Raw genomic sequence first — 22,040 nt, 5'->3', positions numbered from 1 at the left:
GGATGAAAAGTGTGCAAGCACAACTGTCTGGCCTCTAGGGCTAACTAGTGTGGCAGCAGGCATTAAAGGTGTGTGCCACCACTGCCTGGTCTATAAGACTAACCAGTGTGACTGCTTTACTTTCTGACCTTCAGGCAAGCTTTATGTATTAAACCACAAATGAACTATCACTGCACAGAGAGTGCCCGCTGGAGTTGGGCGATGAGGTAAAACAATGATCAGAGAGGAGGCAGTTTGGAGGAGAAGATCCCTGTGATCCAGTGTGATCCACTGGAGATGGGACAAGCAGGCAGAGAGTGGTCTCAGAGGAGGTGTGCTTACACACCTGAGCATGAGACTTGGGACTGGACTTTGAGAAATGGGAGGAGAGGTGAAGATCTTCAGGTATCCTACCTGGCTTTCTTGGCCACAGTTCACAGGAATTTTTAGGACTACCACTGTGTTCCTGTCTGTCTGTCTGTCTGTCTGTCTGTCTATAAACAGTTGCTGTAGCCAATGGTGTTGGTCTTTCCAAGGTCTTGATGATTAAGAACAGTAGGACTCACAGTTTTTTTTTTCAAGTTTTTGCTTGATCCAAATTCACGTGCCGCAAGAACAGACATTCCTGGCTACACAGGTGTAGAGTCAACCAAACAAAATTAGGGTGACATCTCCAGAAATTTCCCATCTAACCCATGGCATTTTTCTAGGAATAAGATAAAAAATTCCCCAGGCACACTTTGTTTATAGGGAAAATAGCAGGTTCAAGCAGATTCTTCCCTGTAATGCACCATTTCACACAGGCTTCTAGTAAACACTCGTTGAGCAGTTTATCTGACCTGTCAGAGAAGTCACTGGAATCCTGTCTGGCACAGTGACGGGATCTTCCCTGCTCCCACTTGGAAAGAATGTTTGCGTTCAGAGAGAGGGAAGCAACTCACATGTGATTACTGTGGGAAATTTTTCCAGAGGTGTTTGTCTGAGCAGACAAGGAAGGTACAGAAAAAGTGACCCAGACTAGACTTCTACACCACAGCCGTGGGCGGGGCCAGTCTTTTTAGAGGAGCTATAGCATAGAGATGATGAATGTTCTTTTTCTGAGCTCGCTGACTTGCCATGACATGAAAGGAAGCTGTGGGCTGCTGACTAACACAGCAGGAAGAGTGGGAAGGACTGGGAGGAAAATAGACTCGGAGTTTCAGACATCTCCTTAATTGCTGTTTCTTGACAAGGCTTCCCTGTCTTTTCCATCCCACATCTTCCATGGGCCTTCAGTTTTGTCTCTCAAATAGTCACCGAGGCAATGATTATTTTGTAGCCAACATACAAAATGTTCGAAGGTTTGCTTTCTTCAGCCTTTGCCATATATTTTAAATTTGGCATAAATTACTTACTATGGCAATGATTAAAAATTCTAAAGTCGGGGACTATAAGAAAACAAACCTAGACTACAAATGAAATATAAATCAGAAGAGTGAATATCTTTTAGGTCTTTCAAATTTTTAAGTTGTAATTGTAAGAGACACTTTCATAATTGACATTTACAATTCTGCCCAGAAATTTAATAAAAAGTTAAAAATAAAATCAAGGAATCCAACAACGCCACACAACTTTATACTGTGTTCCTTTGTGGGGTCGGTTTCACCACTCTTTCCTGGACATATCCACTGGGTGTTTGTTTTCAGTTAGTCACCGTACTCAGTCATTTGTCTGAACTCACAGAATTTGGATTTCTTCAAGTTTCTTACTCCTTTTCATTCTAACACTGCCTCTGCTTTTCTCGTGCAAGAGTTTTGGGTATGAATAAAGAAAAATTTCCCCCAGCTTCAGGACTCTCACTGGGGTACCTTCTCATCAGGTCTTTGAGTGTGTCTAACATCATATTAGAGAAAATGAAGCAACAGTGGTCGCATACATTGTAATCGCATCTCTTGGGAGACAGTGGCAAATGGCGCTCAGTGAGCTCAAATCAAGCCTGGAGAACATAGTGAGTTTCCAGCCAGTTAGGGATACATAGAAAGATGGTGTCAATAAAAAGGAGAGGGGTTGAAGAAATGTCTCAGTGGTTAGAGGCACTTGACATTTTTGTAAACAACTTCGGTTACATTTCAAACATCTATAGGGCAGCTAATAATTGTCTATCTCTTCAGTAGCAGGGTATTGGTCTCCTTCTGCCTTCCATGAGCAGTGAACACATGGTATATAAACACACATGTCGATGAGACATCTATACACAGAAAATAAAAATAAACAAACATTTTAAAAAAGATGAGAAAGTGAACAAAGTGTCTCTCTGTGTATGGCCCATTTATTATTTTGGTCTTTTCTGTTATTCTTATATTTTTTCTTAAAATTTATTTTTAGTTATGTTTTTAATATGTGTAAGAATTGACAGATATCTAAACGAAAGCGCATGTGCATGTGGGGTCAGGAGAGTGTGTCAGAACCTTCGGAGGGAGAGTAGCAAGCACTAATGCGCTGATAGACACAGTACTCGAAACTGAACTCAGGCCTTCTGCAAGAGGAAAGTAAACTATTGATATAAAAGTCTCATCTCTAACCTCTCTTTTGCTTTTCTTCATAGTATCTCTCTTTTGTGTTTTGATCTATTTTCTTCCTGATCAACTTACCTCACTTAGAAATTTCTTTAATACTCAAATATTTATCTAGTACTCATTGTTTATTTTGTCTCCATGTTACCATTCATCCAACTACTTAGTATTTACTAAGTAATGAGTGGGTTTTGATGCTGTGTGTACCTTAGCAGAAGCACAAGCCTGGCCTTACAGTAAGAATTCTGTATCTGATGAGCACTTTAGGAAACCCATACTTACCTGTTGACTCATATGCTGAAGATGTTCTCAGGGATATACCTCAGGTCCATGTAATTTGGCTATTGAGATATGACAGTCACTTAAGTTACTGGATTTTTCATGATACTGTAAGATATATTTCTCAGTTATATCATAGAATTTCTTTCTCCTCAGGAGGATAAAAACACTGTGAATGGTCAAAACAAAACAATATTAGTTATGATACCAATTAACATGAACTTAAGTATTTTCCTGTGTTGGTACTTTTTTCTATTGTTTTTCTATGCTTTTCCATTACAGAATTAGTGGGAAAGGACAAGAAGACCAGAGAACAGATCTTTGTTCCCCCACCTGAGAGGACCAGATGCATAAATAAGTTGTTTTCAGGTGCTTCACTGTTGAGATGGACAGACAGCTTGCAGTGGGAAGTGGTGTAGCTTCCGTAAAATGAGATAGTAACCAAATAACAGGAGAAGATGTACAGTTGCAAGGAACAGAAATCTCACACCCTACTTGTGTTTATAGAACTATATTGTGTATGTTAGGAAGCAGGAAACAAATACAATAAATACATTTAAAAACACCCTGTAGAGCTGTCAAATGTTTACAACGTCCTGCATTCAGTTATTGCTTATTTCCTCACTGTAAGGTTTTTGATAATATTAACATGTTTGTTTATTCTACTATATACCATGAAAGGAGAAATATGGCAATGCTACTACTATTAGACCATGCTGTGTATAATAAACAGCTTTTGACTTTTTATCTAGAAATTTTTATGTTTTTTTTTTAGTTTTTTATATATTTTGAATTTTTCTCTGATTATGGTTTCCACTCCTTCTACTCCTTCCAGTTCTTCAATACACCTCCTTTCTGTCTCTCATTAGAAAACAAATGAAACAGCCTTCTAAGAGATAAAAGATAAGGTAAACAAATCCTAACACACTGCAATTAGACAAAACAAACAAGTAGAAAGAAAGAGACCAACAGAAAATATAAAAAATAAGGACCAACTTATTTGCATATCAGGAATCCCATAAAAACACTCAAGTAGAGGCCATAATATATATGCAAAAGACCTGTATGATGAAAAGAGAGGAGAAAAAGCACAGAATTAAATAGAATAGAAATAAGATGAAATTAAAAAGAATTTGAAAAATTACACTAAAAATGTAAAAACAAGAAAAGCCTTGACATGACATCACGAGACAAGAAGCTTCCAAAGGTACTGTTGAGTTCATTTTCTGTTGCCTGCCTGCTGCTGGCCATGAAGCTTGTCCTGAAGTAGAGAATAAAATCTATGTTTGTAAGTGGTTATCAATTGGAGATTGCTTTTTCGTTAGCTAGACTTTTTACTTCTGTTAAAATTTAAACAATAAAATCTTTCTTCCACCATGTTACTCTTTTCATCCATTAATGACAATAATTTTTATTAATTTCTTCATTATCCTTTAGTAGATCATTTTGGAATTAAAATATATCTTCTTATTTACAATTTGTAGTATTCTCTAAGGTATAGAATATACTTGTATCTAGGTTTCTTTCAGTAAAATAGATTATATGAATCAGTTTATATGAATTTTTATTATTTTCTCATAGCTGTTTTTCTTATTCCTATAAAAATTTGTTCAATAAGTTTCTTACATGTGGTTTAGATCTTCAAGTTTAGCCATTACAAAATAACATCACAAGATACAACCTTTTATGTTACTTGTAATTTTGAATGTTTATCTTCGGGGACAGCTATAGAAAGTGAGGTTCTAGTCAGAGGGTGTGTATACATGTGGATTTTATTAGCTATGGGCAAGTTTACCTCGTAGGGATAGAACATTTTGGAACAACTGTGAATACCTGCTTTTAACGTCTTAACTACAAAGTATGTTATCAACCTTTTGAAGTTTTTCAGTGTAATAAGTAATAACTACTCATCTCAGTATAATTACAATTTTATTTTACTTGACGTTAAATGGTGTTTATTATAAAGTGTGTGTGTGTGTGGTGTGTAGATTGTCCCCATGTCTTTTACGTATTTTGTTTCATAATTTGTTTTCTTTCATTGCTGTCATATGTCATTTTTGTCATGCTTACTATAACTCTCTTCTTTCACAGTTAACAGTATCATTTCTGAGCTGGAGTCTTTTCGAGCATGGCATGAGGGCTTTGACCAGAAAAGTAAGCAACGACTCTTCTTCATGTCCATTAGAAACAAAAGGGGAAGACAGCCATGTTTCCTAGACAAACTTGGAGATGCAGGTTCTCTGGTGGGATCGAGGGATACCTATAGAAAGAGTAAAGAAATTGGTTCCCCCTAGAATGGAAGATCTCAGAAAAGCTACATTCTCCTCCTTCCTGTGTAGATGTGGAGTGTCTCCAGGTGATAGCATTTACATTTCCTAAACAGTCAGGTTACACTATTGTGTGGCTCTTAAAGACAACTTCTGTGCCACATCTAAGTCTCTTGCTAAGCCTGTCTAAGGCATCAGGGCGGAAGTGACAGATTAATGAAAAGGTATTTAGGAGTGACAGTTTTAAGAAGTGATAATTGATTCCCTTGGGCAAATAGTTTAAAATTTCAGGAAAATATGTCTTAACCCTGGTACACATCAGAAACCCTCAGGGAACTATTTTCAAAATTAATTTTCCAAGGCTCCACCCCAAATGTAGTGAATCAGAGCTCCGTGACTCTGTCCAAGGCTGCTGGCATAGAGACTCACGGACAAAATGGCCAATCTGAGTTTGAAATAATACTTGGAAATGTTCTGATAATGGGTACCATTGGGGTCACCCATGTATATTCATTCTTTTTAATGGTACATTTTAGATGACATATTTTAGTGATAATCCTTGACAACCAGATTTATGACACATTAGTCCTCAGATTGTAGCTTGTTTTTTTTTTCTATTTGTATAAAAGGCATGTTTAAATTAGGTATTAAAATTAATATGTTTAATTATATTATCTTTAGCATTTTTAGATTAATTTCTATTGAGAATATTTCCTTGATATGAAGTCATGACCTCAAATGTTTCTTTCCATTATGTAATCAAAAGTAGTTATGTTTAATTGGCTAGTTTTAGAACAACCTATACTAAATAAAAAGACTCTCTCAAAAACAAAACAATCAACAATAGAATTCAGTGAAAATCAGGCTTTAGTTTACTGACTTCAGCTTTGGAAATTAAAAAAAGCTTAAGAAGAAAAATTTAAAGCACATTAAAGGGAATATCTGAAGAGCACTGTTTCCGTTTTCATTCTCAAATCCACACAGAACTGTTTCAGGGAATGGAATAACAATCTCACTCTAGACTTTTCTATAAACACAAGCAGCTCCAACTATACCTTATTAGCAGCTCATTAGTCTACTGCTTGAAGAAGTCAGTCTCTAAAAAAAAAAAAAAAGAAACACTGACTAATTCAATGAAGTCATGGGGGTATATATCATGTTATTTAGCTAGTTAAATTTATTTACATATTTTTTAAAATAAAATTCATTTTTCTCATATTCTTTAATCTCCTGCAAACTCCTACCAGTTTCTCCCTACCTTTCTACCCAACTAACTTCATGTTCTCCCTCAAAAAATTAAAAATAACTAAATAAAAAGGGAAATAAACAAACACCGAGTGAGACAAAAATCATCAAATGATCTAAAATGAAAATGATGAGCGCACCAGATCCTGGAATCTGTTTTGTGTTGGCTAACTACTCTTGGGCATCTGTTTTGTGTTGGCTAACTACTACTCTTGGGCATCGAGCCTGCTGAAGTGTGGTTGCTACCCATAAACACTTGTATGTAGGAAACTGATTTTCCCTTTTCCAGCAGGTATCTGTCACAAACAGTTTCTTGGTTACGAAAGGAAATGTGTCCTCTTCCCCTTCTTCATGCTGTTATTTTGTCGTTCTTGAACTTGTCCTGGTCTTGTGCATGATGTTATAACTTTGTGAGTTCATATGGGCATCAGTCATGTGTGTCTGGAAGACGCTGTTGCCTTGGAGTTAGTTATCAATCAATCTTCCTGCTGCATATATCCCTGAGATTGATGGGCATGGCTGATAAAGTTACACTATTTAGGACTTTTGTACTCCAAACTCTCTCTCTCTCTCTCTCTCTCTCTCTCTCTCTCTCTCTCTCTCTCTCACACACACACACACACACACACATAAGGGAAAGGGAGAAGTGGAGAAAGGGGAGTAGAAAAGAGAGAGGCAGAAGCTGACAAAAATCTTTCACTGTACACTGTTCAGCTGTCAAGTTGCAGGGTTAGTACCAGGTTATAAGAACTGTGAACAAGAAGAACCTTTCTGTCCAAAGCACAGTGCTCTACATTTTGAAATGCCCTAAAGTTTATATAATATTCTACTATGGTCACATAGAAATCCACATGATTTTTAGTTCTTAGCATATTGTTAAACATTTATTTTATTAATCGTTTAAAAATTATATGTGTCTTTTGATTCTATTCACTCCTCTTACACAGCTCAACTATACCCAAATCCAACATCTCTTTCCCTTCAGACCAGACTTGTGCTTTTCTTCCATTAATGCCAGTATGAGCTGCCCAAATAGTCTGCAATATGTGACCTTCCAGGCACACGGTCAGTTTATCATGCGCTGTACAGGTCATGACCCTTCCTCTTCCTCCAGCACACAAAAGTTGCTAATAGTTCCTCTGTCTCAAGTAATGCCACCATTAACATACTCAGGCTCCACTGACCTCACAAAGTAAGCAGTGTCAAGCCTGGTGGGTACTGTAATGTGACGCCAAGCACACTTTTCAATTGTGGGAGTGCAAGCTGGTACAGCCTCTTTGGATGTCAGTGTGGCAATTTCTCAGAAAATTAGGAAACAACCTTCCTCAAGACCCAGTAATACCACTTTTGGGTATATATCCTAAGGATGCTCATTGTGCCACAAGGACATGTGCCCATCTATGTTCATAGCAGCATTATTTGTCATAGCCAGGACCTGGAAACATTCTAAATGCCCCTTGATCGAAGAATGGATAAGGAAAATGTGGTGCATTTACACAATGGAGTGTTACACAACAGAAAAAATAACAACATCTTAAATTTTGCAAGAAAATAGATGGAGCTAGAAAACATTTTGAGTGAGGTAATGCAGACTCAGAAAAACAATTATCACATGTACCCACTCATAAGTGATTTTTAAACATAAAGCAAAGAAAACCAGCCCACAAATCACAATCCCAGAGAACCTAGACAATGAGGACCCTAAGAGAGAAATACATAGATCTAATCTACATGGGAAGTAGAAAAAGACAAGATCTTCTGAGTAAATTGGGAGCATGGGGACCATGGGAGAGGGTTGAATGGGAGGGGAGAGGCAGAGAAAAATGTAGAGCTCAATAAAAATCAATAAAAAACCCAAAAAACTAAAAAAGTTATTTTAAATTATAATTTAAATAACACAGTCAGAACTATGAAGAAAACATGACCTCATTATGTCATATTCATATTCTTTTTTATTCATTTTCTAACCTCTACTAATTGATAACTAGTATATGTAGGAATGCAAATACTAATGTTCTGACCAAGAAAATATTCAGCTCTTCAGTTTTCAACCTTCAAAATTAAGCACCTTCATCTAGTTATCTAGAAAAGGGCTCCAAACAATGCTTTTTATGTTAGCTTTTGTGTCTCACATATCTTTTATCCTGCATGTAGACTAGAATCAGCCTAAGAAAAAGTGAGACAAAAGGTGGGTTTCAGGTGTGAGGTGACATTATTGTCACTTGAGCAATTCCTCAGCTCTCATTGACTAATTTCAACTTTTTAAAAACGGTACTATTTATAAATATAATTGTTTGGATAATGTAGCCATTTCACCTCCACCCCTACCCACAGCAGAAGCCTATGACCTTGTTCTTTATTTCATTGACTACTTGCAGCTGAGACAATGAACAATTGGTTTAATTGGTTTATGGCTTTTTAGAAAAGAGAGGGTTAAGAGAAGTTGGTCGAAGAAGGTCACTGCCCCAGTGGGGTTTGTCAGACAGCAAAAATGCATCCCTCTCATAGGCAAGAATCCTGTGAGCCATGGTAGAGTACAGTAATCCACTCAGCGGGATTGCTCAGACAGCAAGAATGTATCAGTCTCACAGCCAAGAGTCCCATGAGCCATGGTAGATGATACCCACTCCATTTTAACAGAATGTGCTTGGAACAGGTAGGTATGTTTGATATGAAATGAATGAGAAAAACAGATGAAAAATCTTAGATATGAGGGCGATTAGACACTGTGTAATACTTATAAACGAGCTTACATGAGTTTGAACAGACTGTAAAAGTAGGAAAGCAAACACTGGCTCCTTAGAGATTCCAGTGGTGATGGAAGTCAAGAGATACTAGGCTTCAGGTCACATGAAAAAGAGAATTTGACTTGGCTTTGGGAAACATATTCAAGAGTCGCATCATATATGTGATATAGTCATACGACAGCTTCTATAGAAGCAAAATAAAGAAGCATTCAAATAAACAAGTGAAAAAACTTTCTTATTTACTTAAACCAATAAAGGGACTCATAACTCATATTTAAAATTTTTCTCATTTTTGGAAGACATTTTTAACTCATACTTGACTGTTGCCATTAAAAGTATTTCTAATGGTGTTTGGGGTTGCATAAAATGATTTTGATAAATGTGGTTGTCATAAACACTATTGTCCAACAGGGCATCTTAGATCAACTGGAAGAAGAGAACAAAGATGGGAAAGGAAAGAAGTCACTGGCAATAGGACACGCATGACCATGAGGTAATGGCAAGCTGTCATACTACAAAAGTGAGATACAAACTGTAATCAAATCCAGGGATTTGATTGTAGGGATAACTGTGGAAGCAGAGGGCATCAAAGGGAGGAGATTCACAGAGGGGTCAGGTGAAGGATCTGAAGTTCCAGGTGATCTTGAAACCAAAACTTTCTGCACATCATGCAGAGAAAAAAGGATTACAAAGGATATGAAACAGAAAAGCACAATAAAAACAGTCATTAGAAACTGTGAACTTCTTTCTTTGTGATATTTATACTTGTGGGCAACAACCCAGGGGAATCCTTTTAGAATATAATTGTCAATACTGAACAGAGAAGTAATAAACATAAAGCAGAATATAGTAGAAGAGTATGGACCTGAATTAAAATGCAAGTGAATACATTGCATGTATTGAATTTACAAGTAAAAAACAATTTATGCAGCTATTGCACCAGTTCAAAATTTATGTCCATAGGGAATTCTTATTATAAATGAAAGTATAATAAAACACCTTTCAAATACACAGTGTTGAGAACCTCTAAATTTTTATCCAGCTCTAAGATACTTAGATTGTGATTAGTATTGACAAGAAGAATTGCTTTTTCACAAGGAGAAAAAGAGGGGAAAATGAAGAAAACAGATTTTTTTCAGTAGTGTTCTTTATATACAACATAAACAGTCTAACCATCCATGATTTTCCTATGATCAAATGTTACCCTAAATCTGTTCAGATACATACTTAATACATTGTAACTTTAGAAGAGGATTGTTTAGACCAAAGTGTTAAAGTGGGCAATAGAATATGAGGAGAGAAAGACATGAGTGTGTGAATATAATTTGAAATTTATTCCCCTTGGCTGCCAGCACACAGTGTAATTACCTGGTTGATCCCCTGACCCTAGAATATAAGCAGTACACATTTCTTATTGCATTCCTAGCATCCATCAGGCAGGGCTTGGAAGAGAGTATCACAACGCTGCTTGCTAACCCCCAAATTTGTGGAAGTGGTATAACTAAATAAGCTTCTGTTAAAATATTATATACAACTCGCAGGCATTTATGTTTCGCTGCACAAATGTTAATCCTTAACTCAGACGTTGTCTTAGCAAGGAGGGAAAACCAAAGCCTGGTAAAACCCAGACAGTGCAGCTGAAGCGAGGAAATGGGGGAACGTATAAACAAATCAAACACTTAACCTTGCAATGAAGACGTATCAACCTAAACACCGCTGTATCTCTCATTTCCAGCCCATGTGGTACTGGAAACAGAATGTGAACTGATTCCGGGCTGTGTGAGCTAAGCAGCACATTCACTGTACTTCAAAAAGACATCATCAGAGTCATTCCTAGAAAGGCTGGATCGTGTGCACATTTATTTTTTGACTGACTGATTTTTGCATCCCTAGATGCTTTCTCTATTCTGGGAATGGCTAGCCATGTTTTTGAAAGAGCTCTAACTGTGCAAAACTACAACAGAAGTGACAAAGGGAATGAAATCCAAGGCATGCTTCAATTATGCTTTGTTGTGTAATAAGATACTTTAAAATTTAGTAGCTTACTTAGAGTAGTATGTATCCATAGTTTCTCATATCCTTGGGCAGGCTCAGACAGTTCCTTCTGTCTAGTTATGCTCAGTCAAGGGTTAATGGCCTAGAGTAGTCCCACACATGGGCCTAGCCATTGACAAGAAAGTTGGCCAGTTGAATCCTCACTAGGCCATCCTCAAGGCTTTTCTTGGTGGAAGTACCATGATTATCAAGAAAATTTAGAGACTCAGATCCAAAGCACAATGTTTCCAAGTCTCTGCTACTATTATGTTTTCCAATAATGATCAATATAATTTGTATAGATAAAGTGAGAGCCTAGGGAGTATAAAACACAGTCACTCGCTTAACTTTCTTAGTGTTTTCTAAGTATATAAAACAGTTGGCAATATTTTGACATTTGTAAACACGTGTATAAGTTCTCGTATTTGTCCCCTGTTGCTGACACTTCCTCTCTCTCTCCTCCCATTGGTCTCTTTCCCTATCTACTTTCAGCTGTCCTCTCCCTCCATCTTCCTTCCTTCCTCTCTCTTATTCCACATAAATGAAAATATGAGTAACACTAGATTTTCTGAATATGACTTGTTTCTTTTAGCACAAAACCTCGAGTTCCATCCATTTTCATGAAAGTAGCATGATTCATTCCTCTTAATGTCTAGTAATATTCCTTGTATATCAATTTTTCCATTAATGGGAATCTAGGCTTTTCCAAACTTGGATATTGTAAGCAGTGCTGCAATAATCATTAGTGTGAAAGATAGAATTTTTAGAATAAAGGCAAAGTATAAACACATAATTTATGATGACAGCATTAAAAGCAGTTTTATGGTCCTTCTGTTAATTTTAAACAGCATCTTCTGTGAGAACGAGACCTTTGTTCCCAAGTTGTTTTATTTATCTGAAAAGCCAAAGTGCTATATTTGATGTCAGAGCCTCATAAACCATTATTTTGACATTCTATAGTGGGATTAATGAAAGATCATTGTCCTCACTGTCTTGAAGTCATTTATATCTTAAAGAACATAGACAGTTTGGGTTCCTTTTTAGACCGTCTTCTGCTCTTCAGAGATAAAGTGAAGAGGAGAAAATTTGAATGTTCAGTCTTGCATTTTCCTTCTATCATTTTTTTCTCTGGTTCTCTCACATCCATGTTTGTGACTACAGGAATATCTGAAGCTTTGAATGATGACAAAAAAAAATGCACATGAATGAAACCTTAGCCCAGCATCATGCTTTCCCACCATACCTGAAACTGAGTTAATCAACAACAGTTCAGAAACACATTTCATAGTGTGCAACTCTGAGGCCAGATCGCCTTATAGCGCTCTGTGATTTAGTTCACAATGTAGGAGCTGATAGGATCCTAACATCGGGTGTCATCACACAAACATCAGTTTCCTTGTTTGTCACCTGCTTAACAAGCCATTCTGACAACTGCAAATTTTAACTTTAAACTTTTTATTTTCAGAGCTGAGGACCTAACTCACTAGGCAAGCACTCTACCACTGAGCTAAATCCCCAACCTCAAACTTAAACTTTGAAAAGAGTAAAATTAAAATAACAAAATATCATGGCATGATAAAGATTAGCATTTGTTACATAAAAGATGCTTCCTCACTAAGAAACTTGTCACTAAGGTTGTGATTCTTACTCTGGAAAACAATAGGAGCATGACTATTAGCTTTCTCTAAGCACAAGCTACCACCACATCAGGTACACATGTAATATTTAGCACTAGAACAACCATAAATGCGTCTAAAATTGAAAATAATTAATAAAATGAATAGAAAAGAGTAGAGTCACCTAGTCCTTCTAACTGGCCTTGTAAGCAGATGCAGATTTCCTGTCTTGAGATCAGGCTGTTTTCAGGTACTGAGACTGCAGGTCAGTGGCTAATCCATCTCTTCAAATGAGAAATAAGAACTCTTATTCTGAACCTGGGGGATCGTCTTCCACAGTCCTTGTTGGGAATTGGAAAGGCAAGTACATATAGATACGCACTGATTGTCTGGAAATAAATTGTCTTATAAACTGTGATGTTTCCTGTTTATTGTCTCCAATAATTGGCCAGGTGTTAATAGAAGCCAACTTTGAGGTTTCTAAATTCTTTCCATCCTTTGTAGACCCCTGGGGCAGTATTTACCTCAATGGAAGATCAAATTCCCCCAGAGAACAGGAAGAGAGTTGTTTATTGTAAGCAGTTAGGTGCCAAACACATTGTTGGAAAAACAGCAAAGGTTATTTCACTCTATTCCGCAAGAACACCTCATGGCTCTTTGTTTTTGTTGGAGGTTAGGTACCTGCATTAAAGAGGGTAATGGAATACCGAATACTCGGAATACAAAGTCACAACAAACAAAGGCCACATTTTCTAAACTAGTTAACCAAACTGTCAAACCAAGTGAACCAACAAAGGAGAAGTATGGCCAGAGCTGCACTTTCAGAAACAATGCAGATAGGACATATGAACCAAGACGTAAGAGCCATCAAATGGGAGACGCTTGCCTTTGTCACCACCTTCTCCATACACATCTCCAAAGAAAAAAACACTCCTAATCTTATACGAGGGGGTAATTTGAAAACTGTTCAAACCTGTTGAAACAAAGACAACTGAAAATCATATAGTAAGTGAACGGTATTTTTTAAAGTAAATTAAACAATCAATAAGATGAAATCTGCATTTGTAACTACTGGTACATTCCTTCTATACGCAATCTTTCAGCCACATTTGGTACCTGTTTTAGCAACATCTTCTAAAAGTCTGTATGAAAAAATAGAAGACATTAAAATCTCAACTAAGATTGTTATTCTCACCTGGCAGTTGTGGTGCCTGCTTTTAATCCCAGAACTCAGGAGGCAGAGGCAGGTGGATCTCTGTGAGTTTGATGAGTTCCAGAAAAATTGTCATTCTCTATAGCAGATCTACATTTTATTCTTAATTTCTTTACTGTTGTAGGAGGCAGCTTGTTCATTTCCTGGCAGCCCAGACTCCTAAAATAATCACACAGAAACTATATTAATTAAACCACCACTTGGCCCATTAGTGCTAGCTTCTTATTGGCTAATTCTTACATCTTAATTTAACCCATTTCTATTAATCTGTGTTTCGCCGCATTGCTGTGGCTTACCGACAAGTTTCTAGCATGCCTGTTCCCAATGTCAGCTACATGGCATCTCCTCAACTCTGCCTTCTTTCTCCTAGCATTTTGTTTAGTTTTCCCCGCCTACCTCTATTCTGCCCTGTGCAGGCCCAAGACAGTCCTTTATTAACCAATGGTGTTCCCAGTATACAGAAGAAAATCCCACATCATTTGAGCTTATAGTATGATGTACAGGTAAGATATATTTTTACCATTTAAAAAAGAACATTAGGTCTCCTTTAAAGGTAAGATAACCCCAATATTTACAAAATAAGAATATAAGAATGCTAAGTTTATGTGTTTACAATGAAAAAGAATAATCAAAAATTACTCTATAGTATATTTGGTTATGAAAGTAATTTGCTTTAGCTAGGATTTTTAACATTATTGAAATACTCTCATTTTCCACATAATATTGATTTTTAAGAAAAAAACCAAATAGTTAAGATTTTATATTAAAAAGTTTGCATTCTTTTATGATAAAAAGCATATATTTGTATTACTAAATAAGACTATTAAAGGAAAGTATCACAATTTTAGTGGTTCTTTACATTTAGTTTCTCTAGCAGCAAGTTAAAAGGGCTTCTTGTAATAAGGTAAAATACGGCTTTTGAAGAAGAGGAGAAATATCACTGCAATATGAAGATATTCATTAAGCTTGTTGTAACAGCACCCCTTACCTTCAATCACTATGACTGGTACTGACTCCCTGACACCTACCACTTCTTGAACAATGACGGACAACAAGGTGTACAGCATTCCATCACTAGCAACAGGGAACTATATTAGGGGCAATTATGCTGATGTTTGAAAAGCAGTGTTACAGAAGACTAAAGACCTAGACTGTGGTATTACCGAACACAAATGCTTACAGCATATTCCCATCTGAATTTTGCAGGCTAGCCATGGGGAAGCTCTTGCACACACAGTAACACATTGACAGACTTGTTATGGGACTCATGAGAGGAAGGATGAGCAGACAGGCGCTTAATGAGATTATCTGAATCACGTCATTGGTCTGCAATAAGCTGGATTCAAATATCCCTGAGAAAGCAATTTGAGATAAAATTATCATAAGCAGCGATCTTAAGTCTGTGCCAGTGTAGCTGTTTTCTTGCCATTCTTACAGGTATGCCAACCTATAAATACACTAGAATGATAGTCAACCAATATTTTGCTGTCACAGCAAATCAAATCGCTTTATTTTTCTTTGGGTCACGTATTTCTTGTCCTCCCATAGAGTCTTTTTTTTTTTTTTTTTTTTTTTTTTTTTTTTTTTTTTTTTTAGCATTTTATGATTTTTCTACAGCTTTACATTGTGACAAAACCAGAATCCTCTACTTGGTTAAAAGCATACTTTCACAATTTTAGCGATCTTTTCTATATTTTTATCTTTTGAACATCATCTCTCATTCCCTGTCCTTCCTTGGAACCCTTCTAAGCATACTCTTTACTTTCTCAGATTCACTGCCTCTTTTTCTTTAATCGTTCTTTATACACACACGTTTGGTACTGGACACCACAATCTCATGTTCTCTGTACTTGGGTCAAATGAGGTTTCCTGTAATTGTCTCCATCTGTTTCTTTGATGAGGGTGAGAGCCACACTTATATGGGAGGAGATAAAGTGAGGACACTACTTTACAGCAGAAATGTTTTCAAAATTTCCTTATAGAAAACATCTTTATGGTAAGGGTTATATAATTCAAAAATGTCCAATTTAATCATTTTGAGTGTTCAGATCTGTTGGTATTGTCATCACAGTGTTTCCTACGAAAATCTAAACTTTGATACTCTTTGAAAAACTTAGTTTTCCCTCAGCATTTTCACATGTTATTCACACCCCCGTTCTATATTTACCTTCTGTGAACTTGGTTCATTTAAATACCTTATACAGGTATCATTTATCTTTTGTGATGTTTTTATTTCAATTGGTTTGATGTTTTCCACGTTTGTTCATGTTTTAACTTGTAACAGGATCTTCTTCCTTAAGGCTGAATAATATTCCAATATACCAAGTACTATTCATGTCTTTCATGTCAGACTTTGGGTTGCTTCCAACCTCCATATATGGGAGATACAGTTATTTTGAATACAGGTGTGGCAACAGCTCTTTAGCTTGGAGTAAATAATTGATTTCATCCCAGTTTTCACTTAAAAATCTTTATGATCATAGATGCCTCTTTTATGTATTATAAGGATATTTCCTGTTGAATTTAGGTTGTGCCTTCATGATCATTTCATTGGTTTTCTATCAGGAGGTCTATATTTTCTGTTTTACAATAGAAAGGAAAGAAAAGAATTTAGGAGAAAATTATAATGGAATATCTAGGTGTAGCAACAAATTAAGCCTATGATGGTCTAAAACCTTATTATTTAGAATCATGTTTTTACAAAGAAAGTCAAAGTCATCCATATTTTTAAAAAATTATAAGGCATTATTGAGTGCTTGCAATTCTTGCTAATATTAAAACTTTAATTAATTAATTGTTTGGCAGAAAATGTATTTGCAAAACCAATAATAGTATTATATTGGAATTAACCTGGTGCAAGATTGACTTGTGTGTATGGGGATGAGTGCACATGTATGTGAGGACACACACTGAAACACACATGTGTGAGGGCACAGAAACATGTGTGTATATAAGAATGGGAGCACACATGTATGAAGGTATACATGCATGTTAGGGGTGGAGGTGCACACACATGAGGGCACATATGCATGTATATACATACACATACATATATATATACATATATATATATATATATGGGTGTGTGCACATATATGTGAGGCACACATGCTTGTGTATAAAGGTGAATATGCCTGTGGAGGCTCATCTACTTTTATTTTTATTTTCTTCATGCAGGAAGTCTCCCTGGCTTGGAACATAAAGCCTAGTCTGACTGGCCAGTGTTCCCAGAGTTCTGAAGTCACTATCTCTCCAGTCCTTAGACAATCAAAATTCAGCTTACACTGTAAAATCTCTAAGAGAATAAAGCTAAATAACTTAATAAAATTTTAGAATGGCTCTCTAGAATTCATTCCTTAAGTATAAGTTAGGTATAAAAGTATCATTGTATGCCTAACACATTTCATCTTCTCTCCAACCTTTGTTAGCTAGCTAGTTATTGTTCTATTCTCTGTGAAAATTCAACATATGTGTGAGACAAAGTGTGTGTGATTTATTTCAATTAATAAAAAATTCACCAGGTTCATAATAATGCTACAAATGAGAGAAAAATCCTAATACTCATGTATGAAAAGTATTCAATTGCCTGTGTGTAGCACAGTATCTTTTGCTTGTCCATAGATACACACTTAAGTTGGTTCCATATGTTTTATAGTTAATAATATACTGTATTCTTTTTATGTATGTTTATGTTCATGAATGTGTTTCTGTTCATGTAAACATGGTGAGAGTGGGCATGTGTATGTATACCCGTGCATGTAGAGGCCTGAGGACACCTTTGGGTACTTCTGGCACTAAATGTCTTCCTTTTATAACACTACACATGGTGATTGCACTTAGGTTCTGGACATTAAAAGTGAGGTCTCTGTGATTTTAGACATTTCCCAGCGAAGCTACCTAGAAGGCTCCAAGATAAATTTGTATCTGACCAAGTAAGATAAGTGGATTAGAAGTCTATCAACATAGAAAAGTGAAACTTAAGTGAAGATTTCAATATCTGTATGGTTGTTCCAAATTCTGCCAAACTTCAAGATGTATCATGTCTATTTTCTAGCAATATGAGGATATTTCTGTTCTCTCCTTTTGTCCCTTGGATGTTTCTTCTACAAGACAAGCAAGATAGCAAAGTAGTAATATTTTATAAAAGTTACATTTTGTCAATATTGTTTATATGTATTTATTATACGCAAAAATCTGGCTTAAGATCTTTTTTTCAAAGTGATACACCACTAGAATTTTCAGTGAAAAAAAAATCATTTCCTTTGTCTGTATTCCATATGCATTACAGGAAAAAATGAAGTCTAACTTGTAGTTGGATTTTTTACTTCTTGGGGACCACTACTAGCTCCCAAATAAATACATGGAGACTCGTTCTTAATTCTTACTTATAAATGTTTGGTATTTACTGAGATTGTGTCTAGCCAGCTTTTTTAACTTAAACTACATTTCTCTTTAACTACATTTTGTCTCTGGACTTTTTGCCTTCCTTCCCGTCTTACTCCGTGACTGGTTGTGTGTCTGGGTGACTGACCCCTGCCACCCACCTCTCCTTTTCTCACTCCTCCTCTTCTTGTCTTCGAGCCTAGATTTCCCCACCTATTTATTTTCTCTGCCTGTCAGCTCCACCTATTCCAGTCACCTGCCTAGTTATTGGCCATTCAACTCTTTATTAAACCAATCATGTTTTTATACAGGCAAAATAACACAGCTTTACAGAGCTAATCAAATGCAACATAAATGAACGCATCACATCTTGGCATCGCTATGCAAACAATCCATAGCATAAACAAATGTAACACATCATAAGCTAATATTCCACAACACTAATTAGAGATAAGACCTCAGAACTGTTACATTAAATTTCTTGATATTTGAACACAGTGCAGGTCATTTACTTTCTTACCGTCATTTACTTTCTTAGACGGTATTGTTCATTCATATAGTGAAAGCAATCTCTTCATTATATGTATAGGCACATCAAATTGTTATATTGTTTAACTTCAGCACCTGTAAGAATATAAAAATGGGAACTATTGCATAGAATAAAGGATGAAAATATCTGAGTAAACAATTCATCAAGTTGAGGTGAGATATTTAAAACTTATTGAAAAGATGTCCATCTTTAAGCATCATGTCAAATTTAAACCAGCACTCAGTTGCTTGGCATCCGTTCCACTGGAGAGCCTGTCTTCACATCTTGGCAACAGCAATGCTGGGTATGGCTACAGATAAGATAATTAGCCCAGGTTAGTGTTGTCCAAATGCCAAATGTTTGGCAACTGCTAAGTTTCTTGCACAATCAAACAAAATTTCAGGGAAAACTGTGTGCAGTCTTGTTTGCCTTTTAGATAATATGCACCCTCTCTGTGCAGGAATGGCTGTGGAACGCCCAAGCTTTAAAGTCATACGTATTAGCTCGTGGACGTGCTGCTTTCTGGGACTGTTATTTTCAAAGATTTGATGGATGTTTGATGAAGGAGATAGGAATATTTCTAAGAATTTTCTCACAGAAATTCACTAGTTTTTCACTCAATGCAAGCCAGAGAGAAGAACTTGGTGCTTGTCAGTTATTTGGTAGGTGATGTTTGGCAACATGAATAAGGCAAGCATGAAGTAAAAGTAGGTGAGAGGAGAAAAGCCAGCAAAAGCTCTATTTATTATAGGGTTACTCATGTAGGCAAGCAAAGCTCTGTTCTTTTATAAAAACAATACGGAATGACCCTGAGGACTGAATAAGGGTATAGGAATTACCTTGCAAGGTCATCATTCTGGTAAGGTAGACTTTGCGGACATGATATCCAGGATTCTGTTTCATTTCAGAGCTGGGAAACTCCTTAGATAGAGAACAGAAAAATAAAGAAATATTTATAGCGAATAGCACATTAAACACTGTCTTGTGAGGTTCTGTTCTGATGAGGCAGAACACTTTTTACCTCAGCCATATGGGAAAGAAGATGTGGAAATTATTTTAAGAAACTTGAATTAAGTTTGAGCCAAAGGATTTAAGAAAAAAACAGGGTCTTTGTCTATAGCTAAGTTTGGAAAAAATAATGAAAAGCCACATATTTAACCCGTCAAATACAAATTATGTAACTTGAATGAATTTAAAGAACTGTATCTTACAGACTGTTAAATGTGAGCTCAGACCGCTGTCCTGTGGAATAGAGGTAACACCACAGCACGTGAGACATTTGCAATGTTAGCGTCCTTGACATAGCATCTTTACCATGTGTTTCCTTAAACCAACATTTTCACCACCTTTTTGTTACTATCTTCACTTAAGAAAAACTTCAGGGAAATTTGTGGTTTATCATATCCTTCTGTGTTAGAACCTACTGGCTAGTTTCTTGAAAGTTTATTTTTAAAAAGTGAAAAAATAGAAATTTAGATCAATTACTTCTGTTTCATTCATCAACCCTTGAATTTAGCAACAGAAAAGCAGTTTTGGCAATGAACTTCGTGATTTCAAACAATATCTGACAACAGAACACCTAGCCATTGTGCTTCTAAGGGTGTTTGTTTTTATGCTTGTTGTAAGTGCAGCTAAATAGCAAATTCCAGAACAAACAAGCGGTGTGGGCTCTTTCTGGAATAGTTTGTACTTCACACGTCCATGATCTTCCTTGCCTAGCCAAAGGATGTGTGTGTGTGTGTGTGTGTGTGTGTGTGTGTGTATACATTACTGTCCTGCCTAGAGCGATTCTACCTGAATGGAAAATTGTTTGCTAATTAACTTTTCACCTGTGGATTTATCATAAAACTTTAGCTTATTAATCAATGATTCATATTCTAAGGGGAAATATTCAATTACTACTACCAAGCCACATAATGTAGGAGAAAATGTGCTGACTCAGAGTAAGTTTCATCAAAGAACAGCAGGACATTATCATTAAATAATCTGGAGCTTCTCAGCTCTGGCATGCGGTAGCAAATTTATTGAAAAGCTATGTAGGTCCAGATGCAGTTGCCGCTCCAGATACATTCAGGAGCATTAGGTCTGGGCTTGTATCCCCTCAAGAATATTTCTTTTATATTGGCTCCTGGTGTATTTCGTGTTCACGTAATAATTTATATGCACAAGTAGATTAAAAAAAATCACCCAAACTAGGGAGTAAGAGTGGGAAGTTACTTGGACATCAAAATATTTAAAAATAGCACAATTATCCCGATACAGCTATCATGCCAGCGATTCCTGGTGGCTAGATCATGGTAAGAGGCGAAATGAACTTTCAAGGCAGCTGCTTTGCTACCAGGCTTCAGTCATTGTGGTATGCACTTATCATTCTCTGTGATGCGACCCATATGTATTTATTGAAAAGAGGCCAGTAAGATATGCGTGCTCTTCAAGAGATGCAAATTTATTTCTGCAGTTCTTGGTACTTCTTGTACCAGGAAGCTACACATCATACAAACATTTAGTCAAAGAAAGGAAGTGTGCAATCATTATAGAACAGCTTACATTCGTTTTCTAGAGATTCCGAACATAATAGGATGAATCGCACAAAGCATCCAGTTTCCTGGCCCCAATATGTGTGATCATTTAACATTTGTTCTTCAAGCAGCTTTCTTCTTCTGGGAGAGAGAGGGAGAGAGGCTGAGAACCAGAGCTGGGACCACTCAGGATTATCATTAGCAAGCTGACTTTTTTTTTTTTTTTTTTTTTGGTCTGTGTCTGTCTCTGTCCTCTATAAAATATTCATTATAATAATAGTTTCTGCCAGGAGGTAGCTCTGAGGATTACACGAGTAATTTAAGGAAGTGGCCTGGTCTGTTAAAAATGCTCCCCAAATCATTATCCTTGATGGAAACCATTTCCTTTGCTTATCTTTCACCGGTGATGACTTCGTGAGTAGTGATGATGTTCCTCACTAACTTCGTAATTTAAAGAAAGAGTTAAGAAAGGCTACTTTAGTAGCCACAGCATCTTCCACTTTCATAGATCAATTATAAGCATATATAAATTAGGATACTGACTCTGAGCAATGAAATATTAATGAATCCTAATCAAATCTACATTTATTAATTCATTTTGTCTTCTACAAATAGAAAAAAAATGACTCGATAAAACAGAGGCAATAAGAAAGACTGTAGCTAGACCTGATACTTTA

This window comes from Chionomys nivalis, chromosome 26, assembly GCF_950005125.1.
Source record: "Chionomys nivalis chromosome 26, mChiNiv1.1, whole genome shotgun sequence".
Taxonomy (NCBI): domain Eukaryota; kingdom Metazoa; phylum Chordata; class Mammalia; order Rodentia; family Cricetidae; genus Chionomys; species Chionomys nivalis.
The sequence above is the reverse complement of the archived record's forward strand: the minus strand, read 5'-3'. Positions refer to the sequence as shown.